A 15,090-nucleotide genomic window follows, 5' to 3' on the forward strand; every position below is an offset into this window, starting at 1 on the left:
AGTTCTGACAACTATGGTCTTCCCGAATCTTTTGGAAAAAGCTTTCCTCGTGAAGATGATGTTTCCAGAAATCATACTTCACTTCCTCCAACTCCTCCAATAATTCTCCCTGACGCACATGTTCGTCGACTTGAAAAGTTCAAGGTCACTCAAACCTTATTGGCTAGTAAACACAAAGATGGAAAGTCTGTGTGTGCACACATCTTGGAGATGAAGTCACACATTGACAAGCTGGGAATGTTAGGTGTCGTTGTCTTGAGGAAGTTGGCTGTTGACTTGGTTCTTCAATCACTTCCTCATTCATATAGTGAGTTTGTTAAAGACTATTATTTGACAGACCACTGCGTGACCCTTATCGATCTTACCTATTTGCTAATTGCTGCTGAATCAGAAATGATTTGGCGCACTGGTAATGCAAATTTGATTGGAATATCTACTTCCCAAACTTCCATGGACATTGACAATGGAAACATTAGATGTCCAGAAAAGCTTTATCTTCCCAATGGAAAGGGATCAACCATGGTCAAACCATTTGACCAAATGGTAAAGAGAAAGGCTAAGTCTGAGATTGTCATGTGCGTCATTCTGGAAGAGTCTGTTCATTTCTACTGCCAAGAGAAGGGGCATTGGATGCGAAGCTGCCGTATCTACCTGAAGGACCACAAGGATGGTAAAGTCAAATTGTTTGACTTTGCTTAAGGTAAATCCACTATCTAACTCTATTAAGTTCCTATTTGAAGATTCTTAATACATGATGTGATGAGATCACATTTTGATGTTCGTAGGATCGAAGAAAAGAAAGGAAGATTAAAGGAAAAGCATGTTGAGTCTGATCGGGAAGAGATGGATTTCGATCGCATGATTCGATGATCAGAATTCTGAGGTGCTACTTAGGAGTTATGATAGATTGCTTAAAAATATGTAGTAACATATTTTTCATTTGTAATTGCTTTATAAGGACAAATTTTTCCACAATTTTATAAATAAAGAAAATTTTGATTTTATTTTATTTTAAATTTCCTTAAAATGACATTTGTGAAAATTGATGTTTGTATGTATCTATTTTTAGCAATATGGATTTGATTCTTTCATTTGTGGTAGTTTCTGAATTTACCAAATAAGGAAAGATTCTCATCACCAAGTTTCAAATTGGATAGAAACTTGGAATCATGCAACTTGTATTGTGTGATGAATGAGAACCTTCGTCTTTGGGAAATTAAGACTAATTTGTTTTTCACATGTATATGTGAGTCAAGTGAAGGAATAGGGGATCGGGTACACTTGGTTGTGCACTGGTCAGGTCCACCACAAAGAACGATATGACTATTCGTCATTTACTAAATGTTTAGTAAATATGGTTATGATTACAAGATTAAGTGTAATTATGAATCATTGAAAAAGTTTCAATGTATGGCAGAACGAATCAGAAGAATCAAATTAGGCCAAAAGATGAAAGGAAAGGAGAGTACTTTAGTATCGTGTTTTATGATCATCTTAGTGATTATGGAATCATATCATAATTGATCCTCTAAGGACATCTTAGTTCATTTGTATGGCTAAGAAGAGGAATCGTGAATTGTTGAAATATTTAAACCAAGAAGATGAGTCATACTTCGTTCCAAAATCAAGTCTTAGAGTCATACTCCAAGATTGTGACTTGAGTGACATAATCTTAAGAAGGTTTATAACACATCATGAAATGTGGCGTAGAAAAATGTGTTCTTACTCTTGCGCATTTCAAATTGGTAGTTGTGATTTTTTAGTAAAACAAAGACCAACTAAGACCAATTGTATGAAGTGTTTTTCTTTGAGGAGAATCCGTGCCAACTCTTGAATATTTGTTTTGTCGAGGAATGTTTCTTGATAAGAGAATCTTATATGTCAAGAGGTCAGTGGGAGTCTGAAAGATCTTGAAAAGGTTCAGGAACTAATTAAGAATAAACCATTGTTTATCACTAGCACACGACTTGAGGTTTGTAACCTATCGTATTGACATATTCTTGTTTCTGTGCCCATTCTAGTTGAAGTTGACTATGCATGTGAGTTCTATGTGTTCTCAGTTGTTTGCATAAGGCAATGCACCTTGATCAGTGAAAGTTCATTGATCAGTAAGGGTGAGCTGCTAAGCAACTTGGAAAACATGGCAGGCCCTTGTGCTGTCAAGTGGCAAAAAATTAAGATTGAACAAGTTCAGTCCATATGAGTTTGAATTTGTCATAGACCTTGTCTTATTATAATGGTTGGAAATGACAGATTCACATGGATAGGAACACATACACCATTAAATCTAAGTGGTAAGATTTCTCTCCAATTCATGAAAATGATTGTGAGGAAACGCTCTCACTAAGTAGATTTTAAAGAGTTAGCAATTGTGATATTTGCATTCTTAAATTCGATTATGATTACGGCATCCCTATTCATAGTTTGAATTGTGAGAAATGATAAATAGTTTGAACATTCAGGACTTACTACCGTAAGTTCTGAAATAGTTTAGACACACATATGAGCTTTCTTATAAAAGGTGTATGAGCTTAGATAAAGGATTATTGAAGCATCTCGTATCAGAAATCCGAACTATGGAAAGAAATTCAATAAATATTGATTTCTGGAAGTCCAACTGATTTCTGGATACATGTCAAAGCTAGTGGGAGCATAAGTGTTGTGCTAGTAAGATAATAATTATTATGCTAGTGGGAGCATAATTATTATGGTAAGTGTTGCGAGTTAGCAATGCTATTTATTGGAAACAAAGTTCTAATTTGCAAAGTTGCAGAGGTTGAAAAGTTGTTTCGCTATAGTAAAGGAGAGGATACTTATACTTTATTTTGAATCTAAAAGTTTAGATTGAAGTATTAAACAAACTCAGTCATGGATATATATGAATACCATATTGAAATATTTCAATACTGGAAATTCTATATATGGAAATATATAGCAAAAGACTGGTCAAGTATCATGTCTTTATGTAAGACATTATGAATCGTGTCCCATATGCTTCGAATATAGGATCGATTAATATTCACGTGTTCTAATTTTCCAAATGCCTAGGGCATTAAGAGGGAAAAAGGACTAGAACCGGATATGACTAAAGTGGTTAAACAACTGTCAAGGACAATCTAAGGTTCGCTAAGGATTGGTTGCTCAAGGACAGTTGGAAGTATAAGTAATGGATGGACCATATTAACATTATTATGAATAGACAGAATTCTATTAATAATGCATTTTCACATGGAAAACATGGAAATGTTTTCATTATGGGAGTTGGATATTGAGAATCTATGTGTAGGTTAGAAACTGTAATGCAAGAAGGATGTTCAAAGGAATGTACTTTGAATGTGAGATTTCAATTCCGGGGAATTGTTTTGTAACAATCTCCAATGTAATACTTTGTAATATCATTGGAAAAGTCTCTATGACTTTGGTACCATGACATTACAAAATGAATCATTGCATGATAGTTTAGAATCTTACACTTATGATAAAGATTTGGAATTGTGAAATGAGTTTGTGTTTATTTCATAAAGAAAGGACTATATGAAAACATAGTGTGCATGCTTGGAGCATTGGATAACTATTGTTTTAATTCAAGTATTAAGTTGATTAATCGAAACATTATACAATGAATAATGTGTAATCAATATGGTGATTAAATAAAAGATGTTTTATTTATATTCAAGAGTTTTGAGACCATATTGAATTCGATTATTCTTGTGTTTCACTTTGCATGTTTTGACTTCCCGAATAATAAGATTATTCAAACTATCCACAATTGATCATACTTTGGAAGTAGGTATTGAGGTAAGACTATCATGAATCCGTCTATAGATTGTTTAGAGTGTTTAGACATAACACAAGTTTGCTACAGTATTCATGAGTACTCCTGTAATATGATTTGAGTATTGGATTAAACCTACGCTCATCTGAATGACTTCATGGATTTCATCACATGTGATTGTGAGATGATAATATCTTATATTCTTGAAACGGAGACATATAGTTGCAGTTTACAAGTTGGTTGCACATTGTTGATATGTAAACGCACTAGTAACTTGATGTTATAAAACATATTGTTGTGTGTGATTTGATGAGTAAATAGAGCAGGCATATGAGTCGAAGTTTATTCGTTCCTTTTACCCTAAGAGGGATAAAAGCGATATCTGTGGGCCCCTCGATGATTTAGTGATGACAACCCTAAGCGCTTGGCCAAGCCTGGACTATTTTGATTTTTTTAATTAGTCGGTCGTCATAAATCGGAAATCAAGAAACAACACATTAACAGAGAAAATGATTCTAATCCATTTCTCAGTTCATACGATATCTAGAATGGAGGAATATATGATCCCTTATCTAATGGACGCGTCAGAGTTCGACATCGGCTTTTAAGAGTTACGATTGCTATTCGGGTTTTGGAGTCGTACTTGCAGTTATAGTTATTAGATTTATCCAAGTGGGAGACTATTGGATTAGGTGTCTATGCCCATAACTATAATTGGTATGTACTTAACCCGAGAGTAGCATTGTCCATTTTGGGTTGCATTCACCAAAGAAATTTGATAGGATGTTTATTTGAGAAAGAGGTTATTTGTGATTTATTAATATATTATAAGTATAATATATTAGTTGAGAAAACATATTATTTAATTAATATTCATCAAGACTTAATTTGGAATTAATTTAGTGATCAAAAGAGACTAATTAAATTAACGTGGACTGATTAAGTAAATAAGTGATACTTATAGTTTGGGCTAAAGATCCATGTTGATTATGTGGACTAAATATTTGTGGATTCCTTGAAGATTTATTCCAAAGGGCTTATCATATGGATTATTGGATTAAAGTCCCAAGGAAGTGGATTAGGGTTTAGAAGTTGAAACTCTTGGAATTCTACACTATAAGTGTAACCCCTAAAACCCTAAAATTGGCACTTGTGCATTCCAATAAGAGGCTAGCCATTTTTTGTGATTAATAGCCCCTCTCTCATTTGTCCTCCTCTTGCTCTTGGTGCTTTGCGAACCATTTGAGGCATCACACTTGAGGTGCTAAGCTCTTGAAATGTCAAATTCTACAAGCTACAATATAGAGGTATTCATCTAACTTGATTTTATGTTTCAAATATCAATTTGTATGCTAGTTGTAGGTTTCATGATTTGGATAATTTTTGTTGCATGTATAACTAGAGAAAACTTAGATCCAAAGCATTAGCGTTGTATTTGCACCATAGGGATGTTAAAATATATAAAACCCATCAGTAATCGTTCAGCAGCTCAACCCACCGCCGCTACCTCATATTGAGTTCCTTTTGATTCAGGATGTGATGGAGGCTCTTGTGATCCGTGAAAATGGTGTACTTTGTGTCGTATAAGTAGTGCCTCCAAAATTTTAAAGCGAACACGACTTATCCCAGCTCAAGATCATGCGTGGTATAGTTCACCTCGTGGGTCTTCAGTTGTCTTAACGCATAGGCTATGACCTTTCCTTGTTGCATAAGTACACAGCATAACCCTTCGTTGGAAGCGTCACAATAAACCACAAAGTCTTATGTCCCTTCTGGGAGAGAGAAGACCGGGGCGCTGCATAGGGCCTGTTTCAAGGTTTGGAAGGCAGTCTCTTGTTTCCTCTCCCATATGAAGGTTACACCTTTCTGTGTTAGGGAGGTGAGTGGCTTAGCGATTTTGGAGAAATTCTGTATGAACCTCCTGTAGTTACACGCGAGGCCTAATAATTGCCCGATCTCTGTTGGGTTCTGCGGGTTGCCCAACCTTCAATTGCTTTGATTTTGAAAGGGTCCACATGTATCCCTTCTTCACTGACTACATGACCTAAGAATTCCACCCTTCAGATCCAAAAATCGCATTTGGAGAAATTCGCATACAATTTCTCCGCCCTTAACGTTTCCAGAATCTGCCGTAGATGTTGATTGTGTTCTTCTTTACTTCGTGAATAGACGAGTATATCATCGATAAAAACAATCATGAATTTGTCGAGGTAGGGTCGGCAGACTCGGTTCATCATATCCATAAATGCCGCTGGCACATTTGTTAGACCAAAGGGCATCACTACGAAATCATAGTGACCATAGCGGGTTCGGAATGCAGTCTTGGGGATGTCTTCTTCTCGGACCCGTAGTTGGTGGTATCCGGACCTTAGATCTATCTTTGAGAAGTAACTTGCTCCTTGTAGCTGGTCAAATAGATCATCGATCCGGGGAAGAGGGTATTGATTTTTGAGGGTGAGCTTGTTGAGTTCGCGGTAATCGATGCGCATACGAAACGTCCCATCCTTATTCTTCATGAATAAGACCGGAGCTCCCCAAGGTGAGAAGCTTGGCCTTATAAACCCATTGTCTAGTAATTCACTTAATTGACTGGAAAGCTCTTGCATCTCTACAGGAGCTAATCTATATGGCGACTTGGCGATTGGTGTGGCTTCGGGTATCAAGTCGATCCGAAATTCGACTTGCCATTCAGGAGGTATTCCCGGAAAGTCTTCAGGAAACACTTCGGGAAAATCGCACACCTCCAGAATGTCTTTGATGTTCTCTTCTTCTTTCATTTTATCGACTACATGAGCTAAAAAGGCGTAGTTCATCTTGTGTAAACACTTCTGTGCCTTGATACACGAGATGAGACGAAGGTTCATACCAGGTTTGTCGCCATATATAACTAGGGTTTCATTGTCGGGTAGGTGGAGGCGAACGGCCTTCTCATAGCACATAATACCAGCATGGTGGGGGCTTAATCAGTCCATGCCGATAATCACATCAAAACTCCTAATCATAACCGGCATTAAGTCCATTCGAAAGGGTGGTTATTTAAATTTAGTGTGCACCCTATAAATACGTCGTATGTTGTTTCTGTTTTTCCGTTAGCCATTTCAACGGTAAATGTTTCGTTTAATGCCTGAGGATTTTCATTGAGTAGGTGCTTAAACCTATGACTCACAAATCTTTTTTCTGCCCCACTATCAAATAAAATGTATGCATAAATGTTGTTGAGGAGGAACGTACCAGTGACCACTGCGGGATCCTTCACTGCCTCTTGATGTCCTATTGCTAGGACTCTTCCTGTTCCCCCCGGTGGTCTTGTTGTTGGCCTTTGGATAGTTTCTTTTGTAGTGACCCATTTCTCCACACCCATAACAGACTTGGCTCACCCCAGTGTTTGTGGGTTGGGTGGCATGTTGTGCTGGTGCCTTGCAGTATCGGGCATTTTGCCCTTTCTTGTTGCAGGTTGTGCATTGCATCTCCCTGTAGGCTCCGTGGTGGTGGAAGGGGAATTTGTTGCACTTTGGCAGATTACCGTCATATTGCTTTGTGGGTGCTGATGTGGCATGAGTAGTAGCAGGGTGAACCGCCACAATCTATTGCTTTTTGGAGGATTCCTGAGTTTGTTTCCCTTTCCTCTTGTTTCCCGTGTTTTTCTTGTTATCATTCCCCTTCTTCGGTTCAGTGACGGAAGTCATCATGCCCTTTTGTACCCCCATGGTCATATAGCTTTTGCGCAAGGCGCTTGGCACTGTCGAATGTTGTTGGGTTTGCAGCAATCACATTCCCTTGAATCGGGGGAGTTGGTCCCCAAATGAAATGTTCGACCTTTTTACTTTCAGAAGTGATCATTCACGGACACAGGATCGCCAGGTCGCTGAATGTGGCAGTGTAAGCTTCAATGTCGGAGTCCTTCACATTGAGATTCCATAATTCTTGTTCGAGTTTCTGTACCTCACCTCTAGGGCAGTACTCTTTATGCATCATGGTTTTGAGGTCTTACCAAGGCATTGAGTTCGCCACTGGCAGTGTTAGAGCCTTGACATGGCCATTCCACCATGTAAGGGCTCTATCGGCAAGAGTACAGGATGCAAATTTAACTTTGCTTTCCTCTGGGCAGCCATAGATCTCAAAGACTGACTCTGTCTTTTCGAACCATAGAGTTAGGGCTATAACCCCTACCCTTCTGTTGAACGACCTTGGCTTTCCGTTTATGAAGTCCTTATATGTGCATGCTCGCTGAAGCCTTTCATTAACTCCATGGTTGGAACTGCCCATTCTGTTTCCGATTCCGCCTCCATTTGCACCATTGTTCTTGATATGTGCCAGAGCAGTATTGACTGCGGCTGAAACTGCTGCCTGGAATGTGGCCGAATCCATTTGTGGTGGAGGCGGCGGTGGTGGTTGTGCTGTCTCGTTGTTCTAGCATCGGTTGAATCTTCTGGGCGGCATTCTACTGCCACAAGTGGATTTTGATAAGTTTTTGATACGATTTATGATGTAGATAATGAAACATCACATTTAGATATATCAAGTCTAGTGATTATCGAGTGAAATTTTGTACATATAATTGAAATCTTGTTTTACCAAATAAAAATGAATAGATAAGACATAGCAAATAACAACATCCATAAATAAAACACATGTTTGTTTCATGACTGATAAAGTAGAGGTACATAACTTTTGGAAAATTGACCTTTATAAGGTCTACAATACATCAAGATAATAATCCGACAGCATAACGACCCTTCGAATAGTGTAATCACTTAGACGTAGGATCGGTCCTACATACAAAATAAAAGAAAGGGGTAGCACTGACGCATACCCCAACATATAGTATATCCTAGCTGGTGAGTAGGATAGATCCTGCTCACGTCGAGTAGTCCCCTGCAGTGCCTGGGATGAAGTAGAAGCACCCTGCAGCTCGGCTAGTCATCACTCGGCTACCAGTACTCTCTCCTCAATAACAACATGTCTCTCCTGATACTTCCTTACTTCCGCTCGCACGGTAGTAAGGTCCTCGACGAGTCGGTCCATAGGGTAGTAATCCCTCTCGAGGTCTCGAGTGCATGCGGCCGTGACCTCCATAGCAAATCTCATCTCCATAATTCGGTTGGCCGTCGTCTGAGCCTGATCACCAATGTCTGAGATCCGAAGTACTATGACGAGAAGGGCCCGGTCAGCGGGTCCTCCATGGTGAAGGTTATAAAATCCTTGCTCCATCCCAGAAGGTGGGTGTTGCCCCTGATGTCAGTTGCATCTCCCAAGGTCATATGCCCAGGGGACGTAGGTTCGTTATAGCCCCCATCGATGTGCTTGTACCCTAGCCATGTAGGGAGGATCGATGACTTCAGACTCTACGTCCGACTCATCTTCCTCCTCCTCGTCAACTATCTCCTCATTTACTTCCTTCTCGATCTCCTCTGGTTCTTCTTCCCTGAGCTCTTCGGGGAACTCCTCTGGATCTTCCTAGATCCACTCCACGTTCCTCTGGTTCGGGAAGTAGGGGTCTCCCGGAAGATGAAATCCTTCCATCTGTCTGTACGAGAATATAAGTATAAGAAGTACATGAAAGGTTCATAATGCGCTAAAATACTCCTATAGTATTTTAATTCTTTATGTTTGGTTCCCTAGTGCTTATTGGTATAAGGTTGGTAAGTTTTAGATTCGTTGTCCACCTCGACCAGTCCTAAACACATGTTGGTCATATCTCGAATAAATATAGTTGATCAGGCTATATTTACCCTAGATATGATTACATAACTGTCTAAGTTTAGCCGCGATGTTCAACTCTTCTAAAGACTTTTTATTTGTTCCTTGTTATGACACTACTGTTAATATGCACACATGTATGTATACTTTTTATAAAATACTTATATTTTTAAAGTATACTTTTATTCAGAGTGTTTTTAGTCCCATTGTATTTATAGTTGTATATCTTGTATGGTTAGATATACTAGTTCACTATAAACAATGCTCTGATACCAATCTGTCACACTCCCGAACCAGGACGGCAGAAACGTCGGGGGGCGGATGACTTCATTGTATAGTATTATAACAGTTGAATATAAATGAAACATAGCAACCCAAACGACATACATTGAGAATACAAACGTACATAGTTTACATATTGTACTTGTTCATCAGTTACACAAAAGTGACAAAAAGTAAAATTTCATTATGCTGTATCACTTGATCTCAAAGCAGAGTTGATTACCTGTTACAGGTTCCTTGAGACTTTTGAAAAGCGTCAACTAAAAAGTTGGTGAGTTCATAAGAATTTTTGTATAAAAATGGATTTGTAATTGTTTTAAATGGTTTTCGTATACTTTCAGAAAATCCGATATTTTCTATAAAATATATTGTTAGTCTATATCCAAAACTAAGAAAATTTTGTGTAAGACTCTTGTATCTTACTTTGTAAAATGATAATGTATGTATGTTCCAGGAAAATGCAATATTTTCTTATAAGTAAACTGTAGTCTTAAACCCTAAGGCCAGAAGTGTAAGTGATTGTGTATTGAAAAATGATATGTAGTTTTATATTTTAATAAAACCGGTGAAGTGTAAGCTTCCCGTAAACCAAGATCGTTTTGTTAATCCCTATGTGAGTTATTACAACCATGCGTGATGTGACTGTTATGCCTGTACGGCGTTTTAGGCGTCAGAATTGGTAGATATTTGTTACCCTAGACTGGCTCGTCTAGCTGTAGCAAATAGCTCAGGTGTGGGGTTGTCAATCCCGTATAGATCTATACACAACTATCTCACTCTCCCTCCAGGAGACTCTGGTTATAATGCAAGACTTAAAGTGTACGCTAGGTAGGTACGGTGAAGAGTACGTCTCACTAGAGCATTAACGGATTTACGTGAACTACGACTCCCTTTTTCTTGTGTAATAAAGCACTTGCACTATTTGAAAAACTTATGACATGAGTTTTATGACACACAATTTATACTATCAATAATTTGTCTTGTATGTTTTTGTGTAAAACTATTTATATAAACTTTATATAAATATCAAGTTGAAATATTGTCTAGTAGTAATATATGTTGTTAAAACATAATATTCTTGGGTTTGACCCACCGAACAGTGATGACTAAAAATATGACCACTTTTACTAGGAAAGCTATTTTTAGCAAAGAGAGTTACCAAAACTTGCAGTTTTACAACTTATATTTTCTTGTTGGTACTTGTATCACATAATGAGTTTTACTTTTTTTGTACATCAACTTATATACACGATTTTGTGTAGATAAAAATAGTGTTAAGAATATCTTATACAAATATTATTTCACATTCAAATAATAAAGATGAAACTAGCAAATATTCATAAGATGAACATGTTTGACTTGTACTTCCCCTAAAAGTATGAAATATCGAAAAAATGGGGGTATGAAGCTCACATTGAGTGGTTTTGTTGGCTGATTTGAAGAGGTGTTTGAGAAGTTTTCAAGCCTAAACTCTTGATTGGAATGGATGAACTTCCTTGGAGATGGCTTACCCTAAGGGTTTAACACATTTTAATGTGTGTAAATAGAGTGAAATCATCATAAAAATGTATAGAATTACTAGGAAGTCTCGAAAATACTTACAAAGATCTAAGGATGGCTTGAAGGATTTTACACTTGAAAGCTTGGTATTTGCTTTAGAGATGAAAAGAAGTGTTTACTCGAAGTGGAACTTGTAAAGGGGGAGGACTCTATGGGTTGATTTCGTCCCATATAAAAGTAGAGAAGTGATAACATGCTTACTTGGTAATCTGGGGGATAATACATAATTATTTGGTGGATATTACGTGGGTTACTGGGATCTTATTGGAAAGGGTTAAGTTATCACATCCTAAAGTCAACTATACTTGCTTTTTCCTTAATCTAGACCGCAAACACCATAAAATATCCTAGTATGATTTCGGCCTTAGTGGGCCTTTCATGGAGTTTTCGGCCTTTGTGTTCTTCTTGGCAATTAGATTTCGGTCCTACACCTTCGTTTATTGTGTTTTCGGTTTTGATTTCACCCAATGAAAGGGTGATTTCGGTCATGGGATTCCTTGGCCGAAAACCTAAAGCAAGGTCCCATTTTGATTCATGTTTTAATCATGAACTTATCTTGAATTCCAAATGTTTGTTATGAACATGATTTTTAATATGTGCTTATGTACGTAGTTATATAAATGATTTCCTTTTTGCTTTATAAGGATTGATTGCAACAAGGTTACATCATGAGTTTATTTGCACATGGTTACAATCTAGACTCTTCTTGACTCTAAATTTTATAGTTGTGACATCAATACAATAAACACAATTGCCAGGTTTATTTACACACACAAAAGTTTTATACAGACCACTACAAGGAAAAGCTTTGAAAATAAATGCACCATTTTATAAACTAAAATTGCACTATTGGCATTATCAAAACCATAATGATAACCTTTTCTAAATAAAGGATGAAATGAAATTTTGTTCCTTGGCATTTCTGAAGAATAACAATAATTTTTTAATCCAACCTTAACACTATTATCAAACATTAGCTCATAAGTCTAAATCCAGATAACAACTGACTTTCATCTATTCTCCATGATCAAGTTCTGCTTTCCTTCTCGACCATTCCACTTTCTCTTAGTCCCTGCATATCTGAATAAATATGGAAACTACATCTCGTATCAAGGATCCAAGAATTTGAAACACGAGTGTTATTGATTTTTATAGAGTACATACCAGATGAAGGGTGGCAAATCTATATGTTTAAGAATCTTTATTGAGTGATATTGTGAATTAAATATGATCCTATAGGGTCACACCTTAATCAAGTTGGTACTTATTGAATGTTTATTAAGTATTTGATTATTAATAAATAAATTCAACTCTTCTATTTAGTGAGAGAATTATTATTGTTTTATATAAATAATAATAAAAGAAACAAGAAACTAGTTATTATATCATATGTCATGATAAATAAGTCATGTACAAAGTTTTTGGACACTTTGTCTAACCATGACTTAAGTGGTTAATTATATTTGTTGAATAAAGAAACTAGCAAACATCTTTTGTCCCTTTCTAGGCCTTATGGCCGAAAGTTTCAAGAGAGGGTAGAGGTTGCTTTTCAAAATCCATGCTTTGTCTCCTTTACCTTGATGATTTATAATAGTTTAGAGTATTTTATTTGTTTGACCTTACCTTGTATTGGGTTGTATAATGATGCCTTATGCATGAGAAATGAGCTAGTTCTTTGCCTCTAAAATCCTCCAAAAAGTCATGAATTTCCAAGCATAGAAGCTCTCATTCTTTTGAAGTTTGTTCTTTTGTTTTTGGTGCTTGCTTTGTGTCTTCCTTTAGTGATTATTTTTTAAGCACTTAATGTCTTAAATAACAAAGCATACAAGAAGGGATCTAACAATTCTTGGTACCTTAATCTTGGTGGTAGATACTTGTAGTGAAGTTCAAGCTCTTTGTTCTTTCCATCTTCATCAACAACCCAAATCCAAGAGGGTCCAAAGGCCTCAAAGGTTGTCATTAAAAAATACCATATGGTTGGTTTTAATATCATTCTAAGTATTTTAAAAGGATCATTGGTGGTTTTGTTTTTAAAATATACTAAAAAATTTATAGCAAATTTTAAAGTTTCTGTTGCCCGGATTTTATGAAAAACTCACTATTTTTATGTATCAAAACCCATAGTATTAGAGTATCTTTTATATGTTAGAATGATTTTTGATGCTTATGTTAGAATGATTTTTCATGTTTTATAATGGTTTTTGGAAAACTAGCATGTATTTCTTTTTAGCTAAAGAAATGTCCATGTATTTTTTTCTTTAGCAACTTGTAGTTTAAAAGTGTTTATTTTTTTATAACCATTTCCCATGTATTTTGGTTATATAAAAGTTATCTTAGAAAAAACAAAGAGTTGTTTAGTAATATGTTTGTTGTTGTTGTTGTTATTGTTGTTGTTGTTGTTGTTGTTGTGTATAAAAAAGCCATTAGGACATTTGTGGTTGTTTTTTATTTATTCATATGATGATGTAATAGATAAATATCATTTGTTTATTTCTATATGTAATAAACAAGTTTTTAGACTAGTTGTAGTTTTTTATAAAAATGTAACAAGATGGGGCATAAAGAACTTATGAAGACATGAAGCTTTTGAAGACCTTGAAGTGTCCTAATAAGTTCTTTAGGAAATGACTTAATATTTTTTGTGATGACTCACAATAAATATTACTAGAAAATGGCTTTGTTTATACACTTTAAACACATGCTTGTGATGTTTATTTTTGGTTGGTATAAAATGTTGTATGTATGTAAATGTGTTTGTCATTATTAAAATATTTTGAAAAAAAAAACATGAAGGTGGGGTTTATAATTTTAAATAAAAAGTTTCCAACATAAGATCTCAAAAATTAAGTGTTATTATTATTATTATTATTATTATTATTATTATTATTATTATTTTTATTTATTAATTTTTTTTTGTTAAAAAGAGTTTTGTTTTTAGAACTCGTAAATAGCCAAACTTTTAAAGATTTAACAAGGTTTAATATGCTTTTTAAACTTAATCTAAACTTCATAACTCCATAACAAAAGGAAGTTTTATTAAAAAGTTAAAAACTGGTTCAATTCGTTATAACGTCGAATTAAAACTGCATATAATTTTTAACCGGTAAAACTGGATATGAAATAAATTCAAGTTTATAAAATTTAGAATACTATAAAATGTACCATAAAATAATTTATGCGTGAAATATTCATGATACAAAATGTTTTAAAATGCTAGAACAACAAAACATTTATAAAAACCCTTTTTCCGAACTTCAAATCTATGCAATCAACTTAAAAATCACTTAACATGTTTTGTGCAATTCTTATGGATTTTGGGTCACCTTATCTATTTGGATTGCCAAAAAATGGCCAAGGTGTTTTATAGTTACTTGTGGGATATAGGTCACCTAACCATTTGTGAAATATAATTCACAAGTTTTTTAAATGGATGATTTCATCAAGTTCTTATATGGAAAAGGTCACTTAAGCATAAAAGTCTTGAGGGATATATGGGATGAAAATGCCATTAAAAACAAAGAAATGTTTTTTTTATCCCATTTGTGGCAACCCGAAACTTTTTCCGTTATCCATACCCGATTTCCGTTAATAAAATTTGGGTTTTATTAAATTCCGTCAAATTTCTTGGTTTGGGAAAAGACTCTACGCTTTTAAATCAATAATATGCACTTTATACAAGTCGGAATAAACCGGAAATCACGCGAAAAACTCGAAACTTCACTCGAAAACACCGAGTTCACGGCCAGGACGAGTTTACGGCCGTAAACTCGTGT

The sequence above is a fragment of the Lactuca virosa genome, chromosome 4, assembly GCF_052849685.1.
Source record: "Lactuca virosa cultivar CGN04683 chromosome 4, Lactuca_virosa_CGN04683_v6, whole genome shotgun sequence".
In the NCBI taxonomy this organism is placed as follows: domain Eukaryota; kingdom Viridiplantae; phylum Streptophyta; class Magnoliopsida; order Asterales; family Asteraceae; genus Lactuca; species Lactuca virosa.